The 24,507-nt window shown below is 41.6% G+C and overlaps 1 protein-coding gene across 5 annotated transcripts in view; it reads left to right on the plus strand.

Annotated features, from left to right (window-relative positions):
- Nucleotides 1–2,933: 2,933 nt before the first annotated feature.
- LOC115150182 (plexin-A1) overlaps nt 2,934–24,507 on the plus strand; it is a 364,140-nt gene continuing 342,566 nt past the window's right edge. For 3 of the 5 annotated variants that reach the window (XM_029693186.1, XM_029693187.1, XM_029693189.1), the window contains exon 1: nt 2,936–3,086. The gene's annotated coding sequence lies outside the window, so the exon portion shown is untranslated. Of the gene's footprint in view, nt 3,087–24,507 lie in introns of all 5 variants that reach the window. The other 2 variants (XM_029693188.1, XM_029693190.1) reach the window with 2 other exon arrangements.

A 24,507-nucleotide genomic window follows, 5' to 3' on the forward strand; every position in this document is an offset into this window, starting at 1 on the left:
GTCTTCAGTAAAGACTTAAAGGTTGAGACCGAGTCTGCATCTCTCACATGGGTAGGCAGACCATTCCATAAAAATGGAGCTCTATAGGAGAAAGCCCTGCCTCCAGCTGTTTGCTTAGAAATTCTAGGGACAATTAGGAGGCCTGCGTCTTGTGACCGTAGCGTACGTGTAGGTATGTACGGCAGAACCAAATCGGAAAAATAGGTAGGAGCAAGTCCATGTAATGCTTTGTAGGTTAGCAGTAAAACCTTGAAATCAGCCCTTGCCTTAACAGGAAGTCAGTGTAGGGAGGCTAGCACTGGAGTAATATGATCACATTTTTGGGTTCTAGTCAGGATTCTAGCAGCCATATTTAGCACTAATGGAAGTTTATTTAGTGCTTTATCCGGGTAGCCGGAAAGTAGAGCATTGCAGTAGTCCAACCTAGAAGTAACAAAAGCATGGATTCATTTTTCTGCATCATTTGTTGACAGAAAGTTTCTGATTTTTGCAATGTTACGTAGATGGAAAAAAGCTGCCCTTGAAACAGTCTTGATATGTTCTTCAAAAGAGAGATCAGGGTCCAGAGTAACGCCGAGGTCCTTCACAGTTTTATTTGAGATGACTGTACAACCATCAAGATTAATTGTCAGATTTAACAGAAGATCTCTTTGTTTCTTGGGACCTAGAACAAGCATCTCTGTTTTGTCCGAGTTTAAAAGTAGAAAGTTTGCATCCATCCACTTCCTTATGTCTGAAACACAGGCTTCTAGCGAGGGCAATTTTGGGGCTTCACCATGTTTCATAGAAATATACAGCTGTGTGTCATCCGCATAGCAATGAAATGTAACATTATATTTTCGAATGACATCCCCAAGAGGTAAAATATATAGTGAAAACAATAGTGGTCCTAAAATGGAACCTTGAGGAACACCGAAATGTACAGTTGATTTGTCAGAGGACAAACCATTCACAGAGACAAACTGATATCTTTCCTACAGATAAGATCTAAACCAGCCCAGAACTTGTCCGTGTAGACCATTTGTCTTGTCCAGCAAACACTGGACAAGCAAGAAGCTTCAAAGATTGAAAATATTTTAAGGCAGTCTACCAAACTTCTAATGTTGATTACCAAACTGTGTCAAGGGTTGATAGAGTATTTTCCAGATGTCACAACATGTAAAACAAAAATGTAAGGAAGACCTGGGAGATGCTATCGATGATGAATGGATACAGATATGTTAGAATGCCATGCCATTAGAAATGCATTGCCATTATTCGCAAGGTTTGGTTATCCTCCCACAATGGATGGAAGAAATATCAAGTTATGTATCACTGGATGCCTTCTATGGAATACTGTACAACAAAAGGAGTCTGCATTGAAAACATGCCCACGTCAGGGGAGATACTTATTTAGGCAATCCATAGCTGCTGGGCTGCGCAGTCCTGGCCCTATGGGTCTGCAGTACTGTTGGTTGTCACTCTGGCCTTGGCCTAACACACCTGAAAACAATAATGAATGTTTCACTAAGATCCTAAAGCTGAGTGGGGTGTGTTGGGTTGTGCAGCCGCAGTGCCGTGGACCCCTAGGGCCAGGACGTGGTGACCCAGCTATATTGTGTGCAAGTAAAAAGAACTCTACAGTACTATTAGGCCTATGAAATGAATTATATGAAGGATGTACTGTTTATGTGTGTTAATGTGTAGGTGTATGTGTGTTTTAATTAAACTTTTGTTTTTCCAAACCTTTCCCTTGAGATATAAAAAAAAGGATGTGAAGGAAGTTGTGTTGGAGAGAGAGGCGGCTTGGGCTGGCTGGGCGGTCTGGCTGAAATTTGCTATAGACAATGTCTTAATAAAGACAATAAAAAGTCTTTGTACTTTATTTATAAGAGTTGTTCATTTGTTAGGCCATTGGTTGAAGGTGCAACACAATACTGATAATTGAATTACCATTGATCTAGTTCAGTCTTATCAATCACTTAAACATATTTAATAATGATCTCTTACTTAGCTTGATAACTGTAGGCATTTTTGCTTACTTTTTGTTGTTCTAAATAGAGACAACTAGAAGGGCCATAGGTCATATTAGATTGTGTAGAAATGCAGGAAATGACCTTCAGATGCCCCCCAAAATGGCAGGACCCCCGCCAAGTTATGTCCCCCCACTTCTAAAACCAAAGTTGTGCCCCTGAACAGATCAGTCAGTACATATTTCAACTGCATGTGTCCAATGTAACTGCTTGTTATTTTCCTGAGCACGTTAATATTATATGAATTGAAAACAAATACAAAGAAAAATAACAACAACAATAAACAAACAAATAGCTACCCTTAAATATTCTCTGCTTTCAGACCAAGTCGGATCCTCTGTTTACTACCTCTCCAAATCATGACAGCCGCACACACACACGCACACTTACACGCACATACACGTGCAAACACGCAGAGCCAGGTGGTTGTTGGAATAACTCAGCAATCCCAAAAGCGTCCTTGCCGAGGGACCCATGGAACTGTGCCCAATACACACTTTGTAAGATGTTGAGATTCTGTGAGACTATTTATGAATATTAACATTTCAGGTTTCAAAGTCACTTCTGCTGTCTTAAAGAACATTTTCTATAGACAGGTCTGTAATGAACCCTGTTTGTGAACAACCAAGCCTATCCTGAAGCAATAATCTCTCTTGCTGACAAAGACAAATGTAGACTGGTAATTTGGTATTCATATTGCCTAACCTTATTCATTCCACTGCTCCACCCAGAGAAAATGTCTCTCTCATTTTATGAAACGAGATCAAAGACCAAGAAAGTGAGATTGTTTTGCCAATTACATGCTGTGGCCACAAGCCGACTCACTGACGCCCTCTGTGGACCATACAAGGTATTGGGACAAGACAGCACATATCCACGCGCTACTTGCTCGCGCCCCGCTTGCTCACATCGAGGCTGGCTTCTCACTGGAAGCCTCGAGCTGCATTCCTCTCCATACACACGAAGGGAGCCGGCGTGGTGAGCGCACTAGTAGTCCGTGACGAGTGAAAATGTCTTTTAAGTTTTGGAATTTAACCATGGCATGGATATCTAACCCAAGGATCACTTGAATTTGTAAGTAGGCCTATCCAGATCAATTGGTGCGTTGTTTGAATGAGATAAACGTTTATTTTGGGTTGAAACATTTGGGTGTTTTCGCTCCCATGTTGACAGTTTGTCTTGGCTGTTTTACAGTTGCGTCTGACTGCAAGAGTTTGAAGCTTGTGATTTCTAAACAGCCCTTGTACTAGGCGAACAACGGGTTACCAAAGCGCAACCAGTCTATTTACCTGTGTAGCCTATTGAACTTAACAAGTAGTTGTTTTGCATGCTGTCTTGGATGCGCATACAACCGTTTATTTTTTTATATTCTTTTAATTATTTTTTTATGTAGCCCAATTCAACCAGTTGAAGGGTTGATCAACACCGAAGTGGGAAAACTGCGGACATTATGTCGTTAGCAAGGGTTGTGTGTTGGGTGTGTGGATGCATTCACTTACTGTTCCGTGTGTGGATGCATTCACTTACTGTTCCGTGTGTGGATGCATTCACTTACTGTTCCGTGTGTGGATGCATTCACTTACTGTTCCGTGTGTGGATGCATTCACTTACTGTTATACAGTACAAGCGCATAGGATACTTAAATAGGCTGAGCAGAAGAGTTCGAGCCTATGTTATTGCCGAATTCACCCAGGTTTTATCCCACGTCCTATCCTAGCATCCTTATATCCGTTTTGTTTTTATATTTGAACCAACATGGGAAAGGACCTATAGTTTCAAAACTGGAAAGCAGACCATTGTCTATTAGTTACCTCATTGCAAAGGGAATGCTGTTGCATTGCGTTTTTGAGAAGGAATGTCTTCATAGACTACATAATTATAGCTATTCACTGACAGACAGACACTGTCGCCTGGAAAACAGTCTTTCTTGGGCGGTGAGTGGGGAGGCATTTACATTGAAATTCGCGGCATGCTCTCACGTATGGGGTTATTTAATAGGGTTACTTCTTAGTCGTTCTACGCTACTTAGGCTGCGTTTAGACAGGCAGCCCAATTCTGATATTTTTGACCGATCAGATCAGCTCAGAAAAAATATATTATGTGAAAGAATCTGATGTGATTTGTTTAAAAAGACCAATTATTTGAAAAAATATCGGAATTGTCTAAATGCAGCCTAAATGGACATATGGTGGTGTAGCATTTCTCATGGGAACCAGTGTGCAGCTTTGGATTAAAAAAAAAATCGATTACCTTATTAACTTTAAAATAATGATAAATGGTGTGTGAAAAGAGCCATAATCGGCTGACTAGTGAGAGGCAATTTGTAGGCTTTGTTTCAACAGCAATAATTCCATATTGAGGAGTAATAGAAGGATGAGAGTTGTCTGTGGGTGTGTTGGTCTACCCCATGCAATGAATGTCATCTATTGAATATGCGCTGATATAGGCTACTCTATTTGATTTGCTCGAATACTTTTTCAGTATTATTCTTGTGGACAAATTACACATCAAAAATACAGCATTCACCAATTCAAAAATATATATTTTTCCCCCTGACCAAATGTGAATTTATATAAAAGCAAACACATTTAAATCTGTTGTGATGGATTTGTCTTGTCCGTTGCCCCCAGTTTTATAATTCAAGGCAACCGACATCGGCTTGGTGGTTAAAGGCTATAACACCTATTCACATGTCAATTATGAAAAATCTCAAACCTGACATAAATGCTTGTTTAGTAGGCGGTACTAGTTGAATGTCACCGACACTAATCAGTCATAGGGTTGGCATGGCTTTGGCTTGTAAATCACTGAATGACAGACTGGTTGGTTTTCTAGCCTCTCAAAATAATGTCAGATTCCACTGCAAATGGATTGTAGCCTAGTCTACACAGCTAATTGTGGCTACAATGTTTAAATTCTGTAGCGCTCTATTGCAAGTTGATACAATCAGGTCTCTACAGTGCGACCATTTTACTTGTATATGCGCATACATATTTTTCAGTGCGCCTAGAAAAATTCTAGCATTATTACTTCAAATAAATATTTATGTGCCCCTACATTTTCCAACTTAGGCGCGCACGTGCTCGTTGTAAAAAAACGCCAGTGTAGAGCCTTGACAATGTTATCAGTACACGACCAACAGCGACCAGGGGCAACAATGTAGCTGAATGACACTTGCGTAGGAATGATGCTGCTGCTTTTTGATGCACTTTTCTCTTCATCTTGAGCCCAACTCACCTGCACGTCTTACCAAGTTGTTGGACAATCGTCTGAGGGGAATTTGATACATTGAACCTGATGTTTTGCTTGATAAATGCAATGTCTGGTAAAGTTATATTTTTCTTCTCACTTACACAGAAGCTGTAACTGCCCCATATGGACATCTTTGAAGGAATAGTGTAGTTATGACTCCATCAGTGCTTGACTTGGGCAGGAGCTCCCTGGAGCTGAGTACCGGCATCTCAAATGTTCTACTGCTTGAGCTCCTGTTCCTCTTATAGCGGAGCTCCTGTTCCTCTTATTGTGGAGCTCCTGCACCTAAATATAAAAGGTCAAATCCGCCACTTATTATAGTCTCAAAATGTACTACAAAGTGTAAAAAGGATAATTTTGGTCATGAAGTCAGTCTCGTCCAAAACTGAGATTTGCGAGTTGATTGGAAAACATGGTATGTCAGAGTTAAGGGTACCGTAATAGTTTTCCTCGGGTTGGGTTTATCTCAATCCTGACGAACTTTCCCTCAGTTTCACACCATCTGGCTGAAGACCTGGTTAGACATTAAGTTATCTAGAAGGATGAGTGACTGTAACTGTGTACTGTTTTGGCAGAGTGAATGTGCAAACACTTGCCATGTGCGAACACACATGAGACACCCACGTTAAACCACCCCCCCCCCCCCAATACATCTCTCGTTTGGTTTCAATCATGGCCGCTGCATTTCTTAATGAACCCGCTGAAAAACGAGGCCAAATCAGGAAGTTCAGCCTTCCTTTAAGGATGATTGAGGCTTCCTCAATGGAGCGTAATGGAATATCTGCTTTCCTATACGTACCGGTGGAGGTGTTATGTTTTTGGGGTTGTGGGCCAAGTCAAGGCTAGGAGGTGGGTTGTAGTTTTAGCTTCTTCCTCTCTTAAATCTTTAGCCCTTCCCTCACCCTTTCTTCTCTCTGTTCCTCTGCTTCTCTCTTTCCTCTCTCTGTTCCTCCGCTTCTCTCTTCCCTTCCCTCCTCATGTTCTCCTTTTGATTGTTTTGCTTCCGTTGGCTGTCGGTCTCGGGCTGCGCTGGCTGTCGGTCTCGGGCTGCGCTGGCTGTCGGTCTCGGGCTGCGCTGGCTGTCGGTCTCGGCTGCGCTGGCTGTCGGTCTCGGGCTGCGCTGGCTGTCGGTCTCGGGCTGCGCTGGCTGTCGGTCTCGGGCTGCGCTGGCTGTCGGTCTCGGGCTGCGCTGGCTGTCGGTCTCGGGCTGCGCTGGCTGTCGGTCTCAGGCTGCGCTGGCTGTGTCGTGCTCTCTCTCACTCGTTTTCTCACTATCCATTTGAACAGACCCCAGGATGGTTGATGTTAGAGGTCGACCGATGATGAGTTTTCAACGCCGATACCGATTATTTGAGGACCAAAAAAAGACGATAATTATTAAACGGATAATTTTTATATATATATATATATATATATATATATATGTATATGTATGTGTATATATATATATATAATGTATATGTATGTGTATATATATATATATAATGTATATGTATGTGTGTGTGTGTGTATATATATATATATATATATATATATATATGTATGTATATATATATATATATGTATATATATATATATATATATATGTATATATATATATATGTATATGTATATGTATATGTATATGTATATGTATATATATATATATATATATATATATATATATATATATATATATATATATATATATATATATATATATATATATATATATATATATATATATATATATATATGTATATATATGTATATGTAATAATGCCAATTACAACAATACTGAATGAACACTTATTTTAACTTAATATAATACATCAATAAAATCAATTTAGTCTCAAATAAATAATGAAACATGTTCAATTTGGTTTAAATAATACAAAAACAAAGTGTTGAAGTGCCATGTAAAAAAGCTAACGTTTAAGTTCCTTGCTCAGAACATATGAAAGCTGGTGGTTCCTTTTACCATGTCTTCAATATTCCCAGGTAAGAAGTTTTAGGTTGTAGTTATTATAGGAATTATAGGACTATTTCTCTCTATACCATTTGTATTTCATAGACCTTTGACTATTGGATGTTCTTATAGGCACTATAGTATTACCAGTGTAGCTTCTGTCCCTCTCCTCGCCCCTACCTGGGCTCGAACCAGGGACACATCGACAACAGCCACCCTCGAGGCATCGTTACCCATCGCTCCAAAAGAAGGTTATCCAGAGCAAGGGGAACAACTACTTCAAGGTCTCAGAGCGAGTGACGTCACTGATTGAAACGCTATTTAGCGTGCACCCCGCTAACTAGCTAGCCATTTCACATCGGTTACACCAGCCTAATCTCGGGAATTTATAGCCTTTAAGTCATAAACACAGCTCAATGCTTGAAGCACAGCGAAGAGCTGCTGGCAAATGCACAAAAGTGCTGTTTGAATGAATGCTTACGAGCCTGCTGCTGCCTACCACCGCTCAGTCAGACTGCTCTATCAAATCATAGACTTAATTATATTATAACACACAGAAATACGAGCCGTAGGCCATTAATATGGTCAAATCAGGAAACTATAATTTAGAAAACAAAACGTTTATTCTTTCAGTGAAATATGGAACGGTTCCGTATTTCATCTAACGTGTGGCATCCCTAAGTCTAAATATTGCTGTTACATTGCACAACCTTCAGTGTTATGTCATAATTATGTACAATTCTGGCAATGAGCCAGGCAGCCCAAACTGCTGCGTATACCCTGACTCTGCTTGCACAGAACGCAAGAGAAGTGACACAATTTCCCTAGTTAAAAGAAATTCATGTTAGCAGGCAATATTAACTAAATATGCAGGTTTAAAAATATATACTTGTGTATTGATTTTAAAGAAAGGCATTGATGTTTATGGTTAGGTACACATTGGTGCAACGACAGTGCTTTTTTCGCGAATGCGCTTGTTAAATCATCACCCGTTTGGCGAAGTAGGCTGTGATTCGATGACAAATTAACAGGCACCGCGTCGATTATATGCAATGCAGGACAAGCTAGAAAAACTAGTAATATCATCAACCATGTGTAGTAAACTAGTGATTATGTTAAGATTTGTTTTTTATAAGATAAGTTTAATGCTTCTAGCAACTTACCTTGGCTTCTTGCTGCACTCGTGTAACAGGTAGTCAGCCTGCCACGCAGGCTCCTCGTGGAGCGCAATGTAATCGGCCACAATCGGTGTCCAAAAATGCCGATTTACCGATTGTTATGAAAACTTGAAATCGGCCCTAATTAATTGGCCATTCTGATTAATCGGTCGACCTCTAGTTGATATCATAGCCTTATCAAAACATTTCCCAAGATGCTCCCTCCCGCTCCAAGTAAAATATCATAATGCAAATATCCCCTCTGCTAGGGACACAGAATGGTATAAAAAAGTAAGCTTTTTAGGAACCCGGCCCTAATTCTTCTCTGCCACACTCATCCAACCGAGCTGTTTGTTATGTATAATTAATTTTCTCGCCTTTCCCAGTTTATTTTTAGCGCTCACTTTTAACCATTTTTCAAAGGACCCCTCCCTCCGCTTCCTTCATATCGCATACTGTTAGCTATCTTTCTCCACCTACTGAAAAGACCAGGCCGTCCGATTGGTCTGTGTCTGTCGGTGGTCATCGACCTCAATTTGATCCTTTGAAGAGACGTGTGTGTGTTCATCTGGCCTTTCACAGAATGTCCCCCTTGACATTCCCCATGATAATATGTCACTGCCTCTCCACTGAGTGTGTTAGATGGCGTATGGCCAGAGCTGCAGTTCTGAAAGGGAGCATGTGATTTGTTGGAAGCTATTGACAGCGATGTTTGGATTGGCTCTTGGGAGTTTAACCCCCTCAGAACTACATCATTGGTTAGAGTTACACTTACAGAGCTGTTTCTGACGAAATTCACCCGCTGCACTGCTTTACCTTTAACCTCCAAGGCCTGTGTCAAAGCCCAACCATGCTACAAGCAGCCTTAGTAGATGACAAAAGTTGCCTGCTTGGCATTCTAACACACTCGGCAGCTTTCTGTACTTCCTCATACTGACCCAGACCAGTGTTTCCTCTACCATTGTAGCTATGTTGCACACAGAGTTTGGATTCTATTGGTTTCAATTGACAGATTTGATGCTAGAGGGTTGGATTTTTGCTATTGGGCTTTTTACTGGGAAATATTCCAGGGGAAGACTGACCCAGGTGTAACAGTATAGCTTCCGTCCCTCTCCTCGCCCCTACCTGGGCTCGAACCAGGGACCCTCTGCACACATCTACAACTGCCTCCCACGAAGCATCGTTACCCATCGCTCCACAAAAGCCGCGGCCCTTGCAGAGCAAGGGGAACAACTACTTCAAGGTCTCAGAGCGAGTGATGTCACCGATTGAAACGCTATTAGCGTGCACCCCGCTAACTAGCTAGTCATTTCACATCGGTTACACAGGCACCACTTGGCCCATCAAACGACAAAAACGCTTCCCTTCTTCCTTTGCTGAGGGAACAGTCGGTCAATGGAGCTGTCCAGGAAGTGTATCGATCAGGAAGTCACCAGTCAAAGTTACCGTTCAGACATCTGGTAGAAGAGTAATTGCCAACCTGCAGTCCCACACACCCCGAAGCCAGGGTCTTTTTCAGTAGGGCAATCGTTTTAACATGGAAAGCGGAAACGAGCATTTCTTTTTGGACCAGTTAGTCCCTCGTTTCAGTCTGTTTCCTTCAATTTGGTGCTTAATAAACACAACCCAGGGTTTCCCAAAGCACTGTTCTTTGCGACAATCAAGTTTTTAATTCAGGAGATGGAAGTCATCCACCAGAGGAAATATTGAATCCATGGAAAACCCTTAATTCCCAAAAACAGTGAACGCAGGTCTTCATGAAATGGAATATTGTTGGTAGAATGATGTTGCTGTTGATGATGCTGTTGATGATATTTTCAAAAAGATTGGGGGAGCCTAGTGGTTGGTTGTAGTCCTCAGTGGAGTCTGTGCGTGTGTGGCTTTTGTTGAAGCACCACACAATTTCTGTGTGTGCATCTGAATGTTTGCACTGTGCATGTATAGTCCAGTTCGAGGCAACATACAGAACTAAAAAGGCCTTAGTGTGTGTCTGCATTCCTATTTCTCAGGTCGTCTCTGTGGGGAAGATTAAATGGAGAATAGTTTACATAAGCATACAGGCATTTATTGTTGCAATTAATGTTAATGGTTGCTGCAGGCTCGCTTCAAAATTGCCTCCTCGTCTCCTCTGCAGTGCCTGCCTTGGGCCTAGTCCTCTCGTAGTTTATTTTATTTACAGAGGGGAATTTAAATAATTCACTAGCCTGTAAATAAGACAAATAGAACGCAGTGCTGGGCCTTTTAGAGCCACTTGCCCAGGGAAAGCATGGCCGCCATGCGCCTATAAATCAGGTGAGGTGTGGCGACGTAAAGGAGAGACGGGAAGGAAGGCTCTTGAGGGAGGTAACATCACTGCTTTGCCTTCAGGCAGTGTGTATGAGGGGGAAGCAGAGTGTGTGGAATTGTACACATGTACGTCACCCACTCTAAAGTCAGCACCTGTGTGTGTACCAGATGTACATACGTGTTAATTTATTCATTTTGTTTACTACCTGCCTGCTTCAGGTAGTTAGGTGTGTGTGTGGGTATTAAAAAGACCAGTCACTTCACAGTGAAAGTTGATAACAAATCTAGCTGTGGTGTTGGTTAAGTTAATGAATGAATTCCAGGTTGTGGGAGTTGGTGATAGCCACTGGAAGATAAATTTTTTTGCTCCCAGTAATGTAGATTAGAATCACTAGTTCACATTCCAGGCTCTCACCACACTAGCTAAACTCCTAGTGACGTTTTGCTCCTAATCTCTCTCTTGTGTCTATCTCTGCCTGAGGAATATCTGCAATTCCAAGCACTGACTGTTCCGCGGAGCAAACTGTAGATAAACTTTAGATAAGAGCACCGCGTGGAACTGATGCGCGGTCAGAGTCAGGTGCTATGTGGAACGAGGCCCCCACCCCAACTCCACTCAAGGGAAGTGTTTCTCAACTCCATTCCCGGGTACTCACGCCACGGATTCTGCACTTTTGTTTGTTCTAGCTCAGCTCTAACAGATTCAACTTGTCATCAAGCCATTTGAGTATTTGAATCAGAATTGTAAGTGGGGAAAACACTGCACATCCCGGGGGTTCTCCCTGCTGGACTAATGTCGAGACATCTAGATCATGTAGGCCTATATCGCCACAAGCCCTTCCCCTTTCTCTAGCCCCCTTTGTCAGCGCTCTCTGTCTGTGTGTGAAAGGGTTAAAGAGACAGAAAAGGTGAGCCCATCACTAGTCTTGCTTCCATTCTGTGCTGGCATTGTGCCGTTGCGTAGCATGTCGACCACAGATACTGTATGTTACCAGATAATTTTTTCACAAGTGCAATGGCTGTGTGTCTCTGATGAACGGATTGGGAAACACTTTACCTGATGTGAACACTTCATTAGCCAAAGTTCTCAGGAGATTTGGAGGCTCTGAAACATGTGCTTCAGGATCATAAGACCCCCCCCCTTTCCCAACCTCCCTCCCTCCTGCCCTTCTCCTTTAGCTTGTGAAGTGAAAAGCCACTCCAGCCATGTCGTGCAGAACATTGACTACACTAATTCCTTTAGGGGATACCACTCCACTCATGGGCATACACCCCACCCTCCCTAAAAATCTGTGAATAATTATTGCTGGGGAGTCAATGCGGAGACAGGGGGAGGAGGGAAGGTCAAAGGTTAGACAGATCCCTCTTTAAGGTGGAAGGCTGGCCTTTGACAACCCCACCATTTGTTCCGCATACGTGGTTACATCCACCCCTAGGAACAGCCATGTGACCACTAGGGCCCAAACATGAATCAATGCAGACGGAGGTGATATGATTCAATTGAGTTGGGCAACAGGTCTCTATTGTTGAGCACTGCATTCCTGTTAAATGGGGTGTGTAACTTGTGACTGGTGTGTTGTGAAGGCTAGGAGGAGTTTCTTTCTCTTTTTCTCTTTCCTTCCCTCTCTCAGTTCCCCGATAAACCATCCCAAGTGAGTGCTTGAGGAATGTGGTTGTTCCAGTTGATCGACCCATCATCCACTCTTACAGGTGTTTTTTGAAAAGACCGGACATGGCCTTTGGTATGTCTGACGGTTGTGTTTTGGGGGTGTGTCTTCAGTGAGGTGAAACATTCTAAATGTTGCAGATAGAAATGCTATGTATAGAGTAGGGCTGTGCCTGGTATGTACAGTTGAAGTCAGAAGTTTACATACACCTTAGCCAAATACATTTAAACTCAGTTTTTCACAATTCCTGACATTTAATCCGAGTAAAAATTCCCTGTCTTAGGTCAGTTAGGATCACCACTTTATTTTAAGAATGTGAAACGTCAGAAAAATAGTAGAGGGAATTATTTATTACTTTCATCACATTCCCAGTGGGTCAGAAGTTTACATACACTCAATTAGTATTTGGCAGCATTGCCTTTAAATTGTTTAACTTGGGTCAAACATTTTGGGTAGCCTTCCACAAGCTTCCCAGAATAAGTTGGGTTAATTTTGGCCCATTCCTCCTGACAGAGCTGGTGTAACTGAGTCAGGTTTGTAGGCCTCCTTGCTCGCACATGCTTTTTCAGTTCTGCCCACAAATTTTCTATAGGATTGAGGTCAGGGCTTTGTGATGGCCACTCCAATACCTTGACATTGTTGTCCGTAAGCCATTTTGCCACAACTTTGGAAGTATGCTTGGGGTCATTGTCCATTTGGAAGACCCGTTTGCGACCAAGCTTTAACTTCCTGACTGATGTCTTGAGATGTTGCTTCAATATATCCACACAGTTTTTCTTCCTCATGATGCCACCTATTTTGTGTAGTGCACCACCCCCTCCTGCAGCAAAGCACCCCCACAACATGATGCTGCCACCCCCGTCCTTCACGGTTGGGATGGTGTTCTTCGGTTTGCAAGCCTCCCCCTTTTTCCTCCAAACATAACAATGGTCATTATGGCCAAACACTTCTATTTTTGTTTCATCAGACCAGAGTACATTTCTCCAAAAAGTATGATATTTGTCCCCATGTGCAGTTGCAAACCGTAGTCTGGCTTTTTTATGGCGGTTTTGGAGCAGTGGCTTCTTCCTTGCTGAGCGGCCTTTCAGGTTTTGTCGATATAGGACTTGTTTTACTGTGGATATAGATACTGTTGTATCTGTTTCCTCCAGCATCTTCACAAGGTCCTTTGCTGTTGTTCTGGGATTGATTTGCACTTTTCACACGAAAGTACGTTCATCTCTAGGAGACAGAACGTGTCTCCTTCCTGAGCGGTATGACGGCTGTGTGGTCCCATGGTGTTTATACTTGCGTACTATTGTTTGTACAGATGAACGTGGTACCTTCAGGCATTTGGAAATTGCTCCCAAGGATGAACCTGACTTGTGGAGGTCTTGGTTGATTTCTTTTGATTTTCCCATGATGTCAAGCAATGATGTCAGGCACAGAGTTTGAAGGTAGGCCTTGAAATACATCTACAGGTACACCTCCAATTGACTCAAATGATGTCAATTAGCCTATCAGAAGCTTCTAAAGCCATGACATTATTTTCTTGAATTTTCCAAGCTGTTTAAAGGCACAGTCAACTTAGTGTATGTAAACTTCTTACCCACTGGAATTGTGATACAGTGAATTATAAGTGAAATAATCTGTCTATAAACAATTATTGGAAAAATTACTTGTCATTCACAAAGTAGATGTCTTAACCAACTTGCAAAACTATAGTTTGTTAACAAGAAATTTGTGGAGTGGTTGAAAAACGAGTTTTAATGACTCCAACCTAAATGTATGTAAACTTCCGACTTCAACTGTATAGAGTAGGGCTGTACCTGACTAAAACATCTTGGGGACCCAGAGTCATCTGTTCTTTCGAACAATTGATTGGTCAACATTTTTAACCGTGTATTTTTCCCTATATTGACACATGCTATTTGTTTTAGTCAAATCAATGATATGAAGGCTTCTGAGCTTGTCTGATGCTTTAAGCACACTGTGAATAAATAATTAAGACACACAAATGACTCGAGGGAGCCAGAGAGAGCCTAACCAGAACAATACCGTAATTTCCGGACTATTGAGCGCACCTGAATATAAGCCGCACCCACTGAATTTAAAAAAAAATATTATTTTGAACATAAATAAGCCGCACATGTCTATAAGCCGCAGGTGCCTACCGGTACATTGAAAGAAATGAACTTTACACAGGCTTTAACGAAACACAGCTTGTAACAAAAAATAAATGGGCTTTAACGAAACACGACTTGTAACAAAAAAAAAAATAGCAGTAAGCTTTAGTTGTCTTTTTGCACTGAGTCAATTCCTCACGCTGCTGTTTCCAACGTCTTATCATCGACTCATTAAGACCAAGCTCCCGTGCAGCAGCTCTATTTCCTTTTCCAACAGCCAGATCAATCGCCTTCAACTTGAAAGCTGCATCATATGCATTTCTCCGTGTCTTTGCCATGATGAGGGTGACAAAATGACTACTGTAATCAGAATGATAGGAAGTTTGAGAGCGCTCGATTTAATCTAAACAGTAAACAAAAAAGTTGTTTCACCTTACCCGTTCGGCAATTTCATTGCTCTAATGAAAGCTTCATGCCGCCAAAAAACTGAGCACGTCACAGAATGTGTTTTTTTGAAGAAAAAAAAATTGAAAGCGGGAAAAATCCATATTAGCCGTGTCATTGTTTAAGCCTCGAGGTTCAAAGCGTGGGAAAAAAGTTGCGGCTTATAGTCCGGAAATTACGGTAATAAAAAAATTATTTCCCAACCCTCTTCCTCCCGCTGCTGTTGGCCTTGGCAGATTCTGCTGTTACGCTCCTGAAGTTGCAGGTAGGTAATAGGCTACAACAGGGGTCGGTAACCTTTTCTACCGATCTGCATGCCGGTTATGATATTCATATGCACATTTTTGTGGAACACTTTCATTTATAATAGTCTTCATATCTCAATCATTTGATGTGTTTAATAAAAATGATAAAAGTAATTTCAATTGCCATTGCTAACTGTGTAACAATAGCCTACATAAAGGCAACAAATAAAAACATTCCAGCCTGCAAGGTAGAAAATATCCTGATTAAAAATAAATATCCTATAAATCAAATCAATATGCATGGCCTGTCTGCAAGGAACTTGAAACATTGTATCAACTATTATTTGGTTCTGGTCATTAAGCTTGCACTAGCAAACTTGCAACATTGTATAAAATATTCTGGGCCCTCAGTTTCCTGAGCCAGTGATCTGTAGGCTATTTGTGCAAGTGATAAGAAGTAATCAGGTAGGCCTATTTTATAACGTTTCCACCAGATCAGAGCAGCCAACAAGTGCTCAGCATATGTGGGAACTCCTTCAAGACTGTTGGAAAAGCATTCCAGGTGAAACTGGTTGAGAGATGTTTTCACTGTCTTTTTTCTTATATATTGTACACCTAAAACCTATTTTTTACTTAACATTTGCACTGTTGGTTAGGGCCTGTAAGTAAGCATTTCACTGTAAGGTCTACACCGTGTTGTGTTTGGCGCATGTGACAAATTAACTTTGATTTGATTTTAGAATGCCAAAAGTGTGCAAAGCTGTCAAGGCAAAGAGTGGCTATTTGAAGAATATCAAATCTTAAATATATTTAGATTTTTTAAAACACTTTTGTTACTAAATGTTTCCATATGTGTTATTTCACAGTTTTGATGTCTTCACTATAATTATACAGTGTATAAAATAGTAAAAATAAAGAAAAATCCTTGAATGAGTAGGTGACCAAAGTTTTGACTGGTACTGTATGCCTATCAAACTTGCACAGTGACATTTCAATGGCATGACGATCAGTTTGAGCTCATTGAAGAGACCCATCTCTTTTTATTTTTTTCCCCCCTTAGGAATAGACAGTGCAGTCAGATCTTGGCCTCGGCTCAGACAAGGTACGAACTCCAGAATACTGAACTAGTTTCAGAAGTGTTATAATTTAAGGAACAAGAAAGCTTGGGTGTTCATTTAGGTGAGTAACAAGGAATTTTGACAAAACTATGCTCAGCCGCCTCAGGCAGAAAAGGGAGGAAACTTGGCACCGTAGTTAGTTTAGCTGTCTGCACGAAGCTCATCGGGAGCGTTCTTATGGCAAAGACCGGTTTTTGTGTGTGTGTGTGGGCAGGGGAAGGATGACAAAACTGAGAGAGAGACAGCTGACTCAAACTTTAATTATGGCCTGATCCAGCTATCAGAACACCCTGTGGCTTTAGGGCTTTTTGGAAGCTAGACAGATGTTACGTAGGGGTTTTAAGCCGGAAATGTAAGTTATTTCGGGGAAGATTGAAATAAATATAGACCCCATCTCCAGACACTCTATATATATATATATATATATAGTGGATTCGGCTATTTCAAGACACACCCGTTGCTGACAGGTGTACAAAATCGAGCAAAGTCATGGTGTGGGGTGGCATTTCTTTGGGGGGCCGCACAGCCCTCCATGTGCTCGCCAGAGGTAGCCTGACTGCCATTAGGTACCGAGATGAGATCCTCAGACCCCTTGTGAGACCATATGCTGGTGTGGTTGGCCCTGGGTTCCTCCTAATGCAAGACAATGCTAGACCTCATGTGGCTGGAGTGTGTCAGCAGTTCCTGCAAGAGGAAGGCATTGATGCTATGGATTGGCCCGCCCGTTCCCCAGACCTGAATCCAATTGAGCACATCGGGGACATCATGTCTCGTTCCATCCACCAACGCCACGTTGCACCACAGACTGTCCAGGAGTTGGCGGATGCTTTAGTCCAGGTCTGGGAGGAGATCCCTCAGGAGACCATCCGCCACCTCATCAGGAGCATGCCCAGACATTGTAGGGAGGTCATACAGGCACGTGGAGGCCACACACACTACTGAGCCTAATTTTGACTTGTTTTAAGGACATTACATCAAAGTTGGATCAGCCTGTAGTGTGTTTTTCCACTTTAATTTTGAGTGTGACTCCAAATCCAGACCTCCATGGGTTGATAAATTGGATTGCCATTGATTATTTTTGTGATTTTGTTGTCAGCACATTCAACTATGTAAAGAAAAAAGTATTTAATAAGATTATTTCTTTCATTCAGATCTAGGATGTGTTGTTTAAGTGTTCCCTTTATTTTTTTGAGCAGTATATAATAAACCTTAGTTTCCGGATTTGACCATATTAATGACCTATCATCTCAAACTTTATTCTTTCAGTGACATACGGAACTGTTCCGTATTTTATCTAACGGGTGTCATCCATAAGTCTAAATATTCCTGTTACATCGCACAACCTACAATGTTATTTCATAGTTCCGTAAAATTCTGGCAAATTAGTTCGCAACGAGCCAGATTCTGTATACCCTGATTCTGCGTGCAACGAACACAAGAGAACTTACACAATTTCACCTGGTTAATATTGCCTGCTAACCTGGATTTCTTTTAGCTAAATATGCAGGATTAAAAATATATACTTCTGTGTATTGATTTTAAGAAAGGCATTGATGTTTATGGTTAGGTACAGTCGTGCAACGATTGTGCTTTTTTTCGCAAATGTGCTTTTGTTAAATCATCCCAGTTTGGCGAAGTCTGCTGTCTTTGTTAGGAAGAAATAGTCTTCACAGTTCGCAACAAGTCAGGCGGCCCAAACTGCTGCATATACCCTGACTCTGTTTGCAAGAGAAGTGACACATTTTCCCTAGTTAAAAGAAATTCATGTTAGCAGGCAATATTAACTAAATATGCAGGTTTAAAAATATATACTTGTGTATTGATTTTAAGAAAGACATTGATGTTTATGGTTAGGTACACGTCGGAGCAAAGACAGTCCTTTTTCGCGAATGCGCACCACATCGATTATATGCAAAGCAGGACAGGCTAGATAAACTAGTAATATCATCAACCATGTGTAGTTAACTAGTGTTTATGATTGATTGATCGTTTGTTTTATAAGATAAGTTTAATGCTAGCTAGCAACTTACCTTGGCAACGTAAAGCAGGTGGTTAGAGCGTTGGGCTAGTTATTAACGTAAGGTTGCATCCCCAAGCTGACAAGGTAAAAATCTGTCGTTCTGCCCCTGAACAAGGCAGTTAACCCACCGTTCCTAGGCCGTCATTGAAAATAAGAATGTGTTCTTAACTGACTTGCCTAGTTAAATAAAGGTTTAAAAAAAAAAAAACACATAAAAAAATTAATCGGCAAATCGGTGGCCAAAAATACCGATTATGAAAACTTGAAATCAGCCCTAATTAATTGGCCATTCCGATTAATCGGTCGACCTCTAATCACAATAGTATGGTTAGTGCGCTTAGTATGAGTTTTCAAACACAGCTCTTGTCTTTGTCCTATTGGATACTTTCTAGTTGAAGTGCTGCAACCCTCGCGCTCTCTGTACACACACACAATTTTGAGTCAAGAAGATGGGGTAGTGATTATGACTATAGCTGGATATATGTCTACTGGCTATACTTTATCCAAATCATAACAATCGTCTATTTAAAGCTATCAAGGTAATAATTGGTAACAAGATCCGTCATATTTTCCTTGATCAAGTTTAAGAATCTACGTGCTATAGCTTGTATAGCATAAGGTTGCTGACATCAGCCCAATAATGTACTTCCTTTCTCCAAACACCCACACCCTTGTCAGTTTAGGTGATATCACTGCAATGTCACTACTATTTTGACATATTGTAATAAAACTGTACTGCATAGCCAGATGGTCTGTTTTCTCCGTCGTTGAATTGGGTAGTTTTTCAAAGCAGTGAGGGGGGCTTTGAATAAGCACAGAAAGCAATTCTTTGCAGCTGGTTTGACACTGAAGCTAGAGAACATGTTAAATTGTGTGAGGTAGAATGGGGAGCGAGGAAGATTGTTATTTTCGTGCTCGCTCACTTTTTACCCCCCAGAGATGCAGTGAATTTACCGCTAGAGTGCGGTACGCTTTCTCAAAGTCAAATGATTTAACCTTTTCCTCTGCACTATTTCCAGTTTCATTACAAACAAATGTAAAATGATGTAGCCTATAGCTTTGGGCTCGGTAGAGATTGTGTAGACTACTGTTGTTTTCTTACAGTAAGGCAGTGTTCAGGGATTTTAGTGTCTGTTAACCTCAAATTAACTATCTGCAGAACCTTGTTAGGTTGAGGGTTGGGTGTGCCCAGGGCTCACAACTAACTTTTTCCCTCACCGTCCTGGTAATGTCCCAAAGTGCAATTTCAACTGTCTCAAGTTGAACTTGAACCGTCCCAAAATGAAAGTACTTGTTATTTTTAAGTTTTGATATGCCAACATGGGTCTAGGTCATTTGCAGTGCTTTTAACGTAATTGGTGTATTTCTGAGACAGTCTTACATGAACTTAATTTAAGATTAAAAAAAAATTGCATCTTAATGAAAACAAACATCCATTACATTATTTATAATGTATTAATTGAACATGCTAACCACATGTAATATATCTGAGAGAACAATGTTATTGTGAACTGGTTACTGAATAAACTTAAGTTGGAGACATTACATTCCAACACCAGCTGCACCATTAAACCACATAACACAATAAATAACGTGTGTGTGTGTGTGTGTGTGTGTGTGTGTGTGTGTGTGTGTGTGTGTTCCCGCTGTAGCAGGTAGATAAAAAAAAAAAATCAACAAGCCACTCAGATTTTACCAGCACAATTTTTGTTGTTGCTAAAATTGCACCAACAAAACAAAAAACAGATGGCATGCTTTGTAATGTTTCTAAAATAATACATGTATTACTAGTAAGAAGTAATGTGGTATATTGTTTAATTTCATTTTTTTAAAATCACAGATAAGACAAAAAAATGTCACCTGCCCCTTTAAGGGTGGAATTTACGGTGGTAATGTGACTCGAGTCATGTTTGTGCCTGTGAGATTGAATAGTATGGTGCTGCTTCTCTTACCTAGCAGTTGAAACTCAAACATTGAAAACCAACTTAGCTTGTGAACGAAACAATGTAAATAGCCAAGGAACACAAGGACAAAGTCTAATTTCAGTAGACTTCCGTTTTCAAGTAAATTAAACAGACTTTTATGCCTGTGTGCAGCGCTTCTAAAAATGAATCTGTCAGTCAGATCTTCACGTGCGCACGCACAGCCCCCAGCCAGGCAGTGTTGCAGCGCGAGGCAGAAATACTTCACACATTTTATAATGTGCGTTCAGGTCAGGGAGATATAACCATATTCTCTAGAATGCCATAGCATACAGACAATGCAAATGCTACAGCAACTCCAGGCACATGGAACCTCAGCTCTGGTCCGGCGGGCCGCAGACAAGCTGGGAGAGTCAAATGTGCATTTTAATTGGCCTGTTTGTCCAACATTGGAATGATATATTCTAATATTATACATTTCCATTACCTAAATAATTACATATGTGATGCCTGGCCAGCCTTATCATTGTTTGAAACCTGGACATTTTACATAGCCTAGCTTACCTTGCTTTTAATAGCCTACAGCCAAAATGTGACTATAGAAAAAAAGCTTTCCTGATTTGCCATTGAAACCAGCATTATTCCTTCTACTGTCCAAAGGCAGTAAGGCACAATCCTATTATTGCATCTTTAGATATTTCCTCTTTCTAAGATAGCATTTTGGAACATTCAGGCGTATGGCTGAGATGAGTGAACACATTACTGCGCTTGTAATGTGAATAATTCATAGTTTATCAACTTTTAAGCTAATTGTTGTGATCTGTTTCATCAGCCTCGTCTTTGTTAAAATATTTTGTATGGAGCCACTGTTGTATGCATTTGATATTTTTCTGGCCTATCATCCCGCAACTGTCCAAGCGTCTGTTATGAACCGTCCCAGACACATTTTTTTTATCGTCCAACGGGACGCCCTTCATTTCAAGCCCTGCCATCTCAGCATATTTAGCCTGTGTTTAAACATTCATCCACGTATGCACGAAACACACACAGTCACACACACTCCAGACGAGACAGTTTTCACTTGAATGTCAATGGATCAATGAAAAACGGAGGAATAGCAGAGGAAGCTGGGACAGAACAATAGTTATCTCACCTCACTCAAACTAGTGATGGAGGGGAAAATCCATGTAGTTATATCTCAATATTATTTTGGACGATATTATATCGATGCTTTGACTTTTTTGCTAGATAGCGTTAGCTAGCGCTAATCGGCTGCACCTGTGCCAAAACACTGGTGTTTGTCATCCTATAGCTTGTTCTCCATCTTTTTAAATAGTGAGCCGAGTTGCTTTCAAGACATTCATTTTTATGACTCATTTTATCATACTCGCTTGTCTTTTTTTTTCACCTTTATTTAACTAGGTAGGCCAGTTGAGAACAAGTTCTCATTTACAACTGCGACCTGGCCGCTTGTCTCCGCAGCAGACATGTAGTGAGAAATATGTTTTGAAACATCGAATCACAATGCATATCATGAGGTCCCTGGCAATTCCCAGCCTTACTGCTAACACCTAGCCGTCTGGGAGTTAGCCTAGCGTACTAGCTTTCCAATCAATAGTTTCTAGTTGGATTCATAATTGACATTGTCACAAGGTTGACTTGGCTTAGCTCAAGCTATTGTTGTTTTTGTTTTGTCTTGTCTTCTCTAATCTTGTCAGTACAAACATTGGTCACAGAGTCCAGTGATATACTGTGTGAAGTAGCATGTACCTAATGTTTTTAATGAAGGCATCGAATGAGTGCGTACAGCGCAGGGCACTGCCACTTGAGTGAGGGACTCTTCAGTGAAAAACTGCCCCCGCAACTCTGTCTCTCTCAATCTCGCTCTCGCTCTCATTCACCCACTCACCCCCCCCCCCTTTCTGTCTCCCTCTGTTGCTTTGACCCTGCATGTTTTGATGAGCATGGAGTGGAGATGTGTGAGTGTGTGACAGAGATTTGAGAGGGAGAGCTCCATTTGTTGTGTAAATGCGCATCACTCCATTAATTGACTGCTCTGCTCCCTGCCTCTCCTTCAGCGGCTGAACCCTGCCCTCCGTGGGGTCCCAGAGATCCTGCCCCTGTTGTGTGTGGGTGGGGGCTCTTCACTCACTCACTCACTGATGGCAACTTGCCAGGGGAAAGATGGGCACCACTCACTGCTCCCCTTTCTTACTTTCTTTTTCTGGCTCTCTCTCTGGTCTTGTGAAAGCTAGAGACGAGAGCTGCCAGTATTTCCATCTCCGATCGAATTAAATGTACTTTGTCTGGTATATTTGAAAATAAGAGAACTTTTGGGAGGCCTCCTTCAGCAACTTAATCCGGATGGACACTACACTACTTTCAAAATCCTAACATCTCTGAGCCTATCACATTAAACGACTATCTTTCCTTTAGTTTTTTGTCTTGCCAACATAGTGGGGCACACACAAAGTGATCTGTCACAGACAGGCTGTCAAACACTACAAGATTATTTATTTGGTTGTGAGGATTCTCGATACCACGCTGTCCCTAGAAACCACAACGAGAGTTTGTCACGAGCCAGACAGTGGCAAAACAAAGATGGAGCTAGACAGTGAACAGCAGCTGGCCACACTTGTTGTGTGTGCAGGGATTTGCACGGAGAAACACAAGAAGAAAAGACTGCGAATTTGGGTGAGGCCATGGTTGGGGAGACGTGGCCAGTTTGGGTGGTCTGTACTGCAGAAAGAGTTGGAGGTAAATAAAGCCCAATCCACACAGCTAGCTAGCCTGCTAATTTATGTTTTCATACAGTGCATGTAGTATTTCCTAATATCACTCAAATAACCAATAACAAGTACAGGTATTGAATATGTGCCAAAATCCATGAAATTATTTGGTTATGGGCCCATTCTACAGTATAAAGAAATGGGTTGCTATTGTGTTATGGCTTTAGCACCAAAACAAATTCATAGAAATGATTGTTGCATGATTCAGGACATTTAGCTAGGGCTACATTGTGCTCTGCCTTCACCTATACTTTCCCCCCCACATAATAGAGGCATGATAGGATGTGTTTCAGCAAGATGCTGCGTATGACCTCTTGACAAATTAGATTTCCTGCTGGGTATGGCGGGACCCCTCATCAGAAAGCAGGACACCAAGATGAGACGGGCAATCACTGTGAGGGAGCGGCTGTCTGAGTCTTTGAACATAAACATTTTGGCTCATTATTGTTTTGTCTATTGAATATATATGTGCGCAGTTTATGTTTTCTAAATGTTTGTCTTTTCTCGTGAAGGTGAAATGTTCAAATGCCTCAGCTTCCAATACAGGATTGGGGACACCACTGTGTCCAATATTGTTATGGAGACATGTAAAGCCCTGCATCAGGTCATGAAGGAAGAATTCCTGAAGGTAGGCTTTGGTAACCACACAGGACTGTAGGTATAAAGTTGTATTTTGAATCCCAAAACACAAACATCTGTTTTTCATTTCAATAATACACTGTATGTACTAATTATTCATTATTATTCTCAGACACCAGCATCGGAGGCTGAATGGCAGGCAATTACAAAATATTTAGAAGAGAAATGGCAGTTTCCACATTGCCTTGGTGCCCTCGAATTTTTCATACAACCCCCTAGCCAACAGTGGCAGTATGTATCACAACTACAAGTCTAGGTTCCCCGTCCTCATGATGGCTGCTGCGGATACAAACTATGAGTTATATTATGCCAGTATGGGCACCCAGAGCAGAGTCTCCAATGCTGGGCTGTTTTCTCACTCTGACCGCAGAAAAGCAATGGACCGGGGCCTTCTAAATGTTCCGCCACCTGAGCCACTAACTAAAATGTTGTGGTTCTGTACATGTTTGAGGGGGATGAGGCATACCCCCTATGGACTGACCTGATGAAGCCCTATCCATTTTGACAGGTGGACCACGACCAGAGAAGCTGCAACTACCACCTCTCAAGGGCATGGAGAGTAGTTGAAAATGCCTTTGGCATCCTCGCTAACAGGCTGAGGGTGTTTAGGTCCACCATTTGCCGTGAACCGGACAAGGTTACGAAGATCACCATGGCCTTCCTCTGCATACACAACTTCCTCATAGAGCGCAGGTCTGAGGCGTACATGCCACCAGCATTTGCAGACTGGGAGGATTCTGACCACTTGGTCATCGAGGGAGCCTGGATGAGACATGGACTGGGTGTTCTGCAGCCAGTGGAGCCTGGAGGAGACATGGACTGGGTGTTCTGCAGCCAGTGGAGCCCGGAAGAGACATGGACTGGGTGTTCTGCAGCCAGTGGAGCCTGGAGGAGACATGGACT

This window comes from Salmo trutta, chromosome 16 (genome assembly GCF_901001165.1).
Source record: "Salmo trutta chromosome 16, fSalTru1.1, whole genome shotgun sequence".
NCBI lineage: Eukaryota > Metazoa > Chordata > Actinopteri > Salmoniformes > Salmonidae > Salmo > Salmo trutta.